This window comes from Gigantopelta aegis, chromosome 5 (assembly GCF_016097555.1).
Source record: "Gigantopelta aegis isolate Gae_Host chromosome 5, Gae_host_genome, whole genome shotgun sequence".
Classification (NCBI taxonomy): domain Eukaryota; kingdom Metazoa; phylum Mollusca; class Gastropoda; order Neomphalida; family Peltospiridae; genus Gigantopelta; species Gigantopelta aegis.
In genome coordinates, this window is record NC_054703.1 from 653138 (window position 1) to 657975 (window position 4838).

Sequence of the window (4838 nt, forward strand, 5' to 3'; positions counted from 1 at the left end):
TAACGATCTCAGGCGGCACTATACAAAACATTCCTTTCATTTTATGTATTGTGGATTTGTGAACTTTTGTGAATTATTTTTCTGGCAATATATTTCCGAAGCTGTGTTAATGTTAAGATGTCGTAAAACCATCGTAGGCTATGGCAGGTTTGGTAATGACGTCACAGCTTATCGACGGTTTTATAATATTGTAGCACTTTCATTTCATTTCAACTTATTTGCATGCTTATATCCAATTAAGGTTCAAGCACGCTGTCCTGGACTCACACCTCAGCTATCTGGGCTGTCTGTCCAGGACAGTGGGTTAGTTGTTAGTGGTTAGAAAGAAGAGGGTGTAGTGGTCTTACACCTACCCACTGAGTCGTTAAAACTCGCTCTGTGTGGGAACCGGAACTGGGCTGCGAACCCTGTACCTACCAGCCTTATGTCCAGTGTCTTCACCACGACACCACCAAGGCCAGAGAACAGATAGCTATTGCGAGAGTTGAGTAATTATATGTGCCAGAACATGCTCCACAGAATGCGTTTTGTTCGTTGTTATTTTGATCTCGTGCATGCTGCATGCATGTGAAAACTTATGATTGCTCAACATTGGAGCCATGTGTTAAATATGTGATATTTATGACAATGCATTTTGAAGTCGACTTGGTTATAATGATATTTAAAGCATGTGATAAGTGATATTAATTAATTTCATGACAATGTAATATTTACGGGATAGGGAGTTTTTGAGGTGTTTGGACAATAAACTTCTTTATTCTATTTGGAATCATGTCTTATATTTTCAGTATCGGTTATTAGTTCCCCACGGTTCTATCCAGAGGGGATTACAGGTTTCGACTCCATCCTTCTGTCTGTCAATCCGTCACACCTGTAGTATACTGGACTTTTTTTTTTTTTTTTTATATATATACAATGCCTCAACATATTTAGTTACTCTCAGGGGCGGGACATACAATGTAGCCCAGTGGTAAAGCACTTGCTTGATGTGCAGTTGGTTTGGGATCGATCCCTGTCAGTGGGCCCATTGGGCTGTTTCTCGTTCCAGCCAGTGCACCACGACTGGTATATCAAAGACTGTGGAATGTGCATATATCAGATTCCTTGCTGCATTAGCAAAAATGTAGCAGGTTTCATCATAACTACGTGTCAGGATTACCAAATGTTGACATCCAATAGCCGATGATTAATTAATCAATGTGCTCTAGTGGTGCCGTTCAACAAAAAATGTATTTATGTACTGAAATTTTGTATATATAGCTTTATCATGTAGAGAAAGATTGGACGTAGACCAGTGGTAAAGGGCTCGCCTGATGTGTGGTCGATCTGGGATCGATCCCCGTCGTTGGACACATCGAGCTATTTCTCATTCCAGCCAGTACACCACAACTGGTATATCAAAGGCTGTGGTATGTGCTATCCTGGTTGTGGGAAAGTGCATATCAAAAATCCCTTGCTGCATTATAAAAAATGTAGCAGATTTCATCTGATGACTGTTAGGATTACAAAATGTTTGACATTCAATAGCCGATGATTAATAAATTATTGTGCTCTAGTGGTGGTGTTAAACAAAATAAACTGTTTATTTTGTAGAGTTACACATCAAGTTTGACCTTTGTGGGGGTTGAACCATTTTTTTTACGCCTGTCTGTGACGTGTTTATGGTATGGTGTTGTCCGTCCTTATGTCCATTCACAGACTTTTTTCTTTTCCCAGAGGATATCTTTCTTATCAGTTCAAATACGAGCATCAAACCTTGCATACAACATGGGATTGCAGAGAGTCGCATACCATAACTAGGTCACTGTTACCTACTTTTCATGCAATACTGCACATGAGGAAAGCCTTGCCGGGCGATATATTTTTATCAATTCAAATAGGAGCATCAAACCTTGCATACAAGTAAAACATGGGATGGTGGGGTGTATTGTACCAAAACTAGGTTACCACGACCTATTTTTCATGCATTACTGCACATAAGGAAAGCCTTGTGGGGCCATATCTTTTTATCACCGGCCTCGGTGGCATCGTGGCAGGCCATCGGTCTACAGGCTGGTAGATACTGGGTTCGGATCCCAGTCGAGGCATGGGATTTTTAATCCAGATACCGACTCCAAACCCTGAGTGAGTGCTCCGCAAGGCTCAATGGGTAGGTGTAAACCACTTGCACCGACCAGTGATCCATAACTGGTTCAACAAAGGCCATGTTTTGTGCTATCCTGCCTGTGGGAAGCGCAAATAAAAGATCCCTTGCTGCCTGTCGTAAAAAAGAGTAGCCTATGTGGCGACAGCGGGTTTCCTCTAAAAACAGTGTCAGAATGACCATATGTTTGACGTCCAATAGCCGATGATAAGATTAAAAATGAATGTGCTCTAGCGGCGTCGTTAAATAAAAACAAACTTTACTGTACTACACAAGAAAAGCCTTGCCGGGCCATATCTTTTTATTAATTCAAATCACATCATCAAACCTTGCATACATAGAGAGAGAGAAAGTAAGAGAGTGAATGAGACGAGACGAGATTGAGATTAATTAATTAATCATTGGCTATTGGATGTCAAACATTTGGTCATTCCGACAAATGAGTGAAAGTGAGTTTGATACGTTTTTAAACTAAGAGTTGTGACACGAATGTATTATTCTACTTCTTACATATCCTCAAAAAACAGGTTTTAAGGAAATTTTAACATATTTTCCAACTAAGAGATATTTACAACCCTTTGCACTTGTAGCTGACTTACGCGTCACAGACACATGATTGTCAGATTAACTATATGTCACACTGTAATCAATTTCTCGTGTTGTTTTTCATTGGATATATGGCATTGGTGACCTGGTCATCACCTAGGAGCAGCCAGTCATGTCTTGAAATTGTTAACACGTGTAGATGTGTTAACAAGTATGTATTATCATAAATAGTGAATAGTGTTCTCACTAACAGGTGTGTATGAAAGAAAAAAAGAAAGAAATGTTTTATTTAACGACGCACTCAACACATTTTATTTACGGTTATATGGCATCAGACGTATGGTTAAGGACCACACAGATTTTGAGAGGAAACCCCGCTGTCGCCACTACATGGGCTACTCTTTCCGATTAGCAGCAAGGGATCTTTTATTTGCGCTTCCCACAGGCAGGATAGCACAAACCATGGCCTTTGTTGAACCAGTTATGAATGTCCAAACCCTGAGTGAGTGCTCCGCAAAGCTCAATGGGTAGGTGTAAACCACTTGCACCGACCAGTGATTCATAACTGGTTCAACAAAGGCCATGGTTTGTGCTATCCTGCCTGTGGGAAAAGTGCAAATAAAAGATCCCTTGCTGCTAATCGGAAAGAGTAGCCCATGTAGTGGCAGCAGCAGATTTCCTCTCAAGATCTGTGTGGTCCTTAACCATATGTCTGATGCCATATAACCGTAAATAAAATGTGTTTCTTTCTTTCGAGCAAAAGGAACCATGCAGTAAACCACAAAATAATGTGTACAAAATATTTAATGTGTACAAAGTTTCATATAAAAAAGAAGTTTGTTTTGTTGAACACCACCACTAGAGCACACTGATTTATTAATCATCAGCTATTGAATGTCAAACATTTGTTAATTTGTACATATAACCTTAGAAAGGAAACCTAGTTTTTCATTTGTACCAAGGGATCTTTTATATGCACTATTCCTTAGGCAGGATAGCACATACCATGGCCTTTGATATACCAGTTGTGGTGGGGGAAGGGGAGGAACTTAAAAAGGAAAACTCAAAATGTTGGGTAGAAAAATAACTTGGAAGTAGTAAGGAAGTGCAATTTCATCCTGAGAAAAAAAAAGGTGTTGGGTCGAGCAGTTTTATATGCACCATCCCACAGACAGGGTAGCACATACCACAGCCTTTGATATACCCATTGTGGTGCACTGGCTGGAACAAGAACTAGCCCAATGGGCAGGGATTAAACAGACTGTGCATTAATTCGTGCTTTACCACTGGACTACGTCCTACCCCTGAAGTTTCATGAAAAATCTTTTTTATTTAACGATGCATTCAATAAATTTTATTTACGGTTATATGGCGTCAGACATATGGTTACGGACCACACCGATATTGAGTCGAAACCCACTGTCGCCACTTCATGAGCTACTTTTTTCGATTAGCAGCAAGGGATCTTTTATATGCACCATCCCCCAGACAGGATAGCATATACCACAGCCAGGATAGCACATACCACAGCCGTTGATATACCAGTCATGGTGCACTGGCTGGAGAGCAATAGCCCAATGGGCCTACTGACCGAGATCGATCCCAGACCGACCACGCATCAAGCTACATCCTGTCCCTCTCAATCTTGAACGGTTTTGTCGTTGTGTTGCGTAAAAAGTGAATTTGGTCATTCTGGCCATTTGTTGGCCTTGTGTTTCCTTAGTAACAGTAAAAAAATAATATAAGGGAGTTTTCATTTTTGATATCAAAAGACACTACTAGACTGCCATGTGAAGTTATCTTGAATGGTTTTGGAGTGGTGCTCCTGAAAAGGTAAATTTGGTTACTAGCGCCATTTGTTTCCATGGTAACAAAACAAATATTGAAACTGCAAACTCACCAATAGTAAAACTCACCATTAGACAACTAGGCTGTTATGTGTGCCAAGTGTCATGGAGTTATCTTAGTTTTGCTCCTAAAACATTACCCGATGGACAGAATCTGATGATGCCAATTTTAATATATCCCACCAAATGCAATTTGGAGGTGCGCTAAAAATGTAGCACATATCCATATGAATTTTAACTTGTACTGGTGAAACCTGAAGTGGAATCGGATATTTACTTGTAAACACACTGCCCTATCTAGA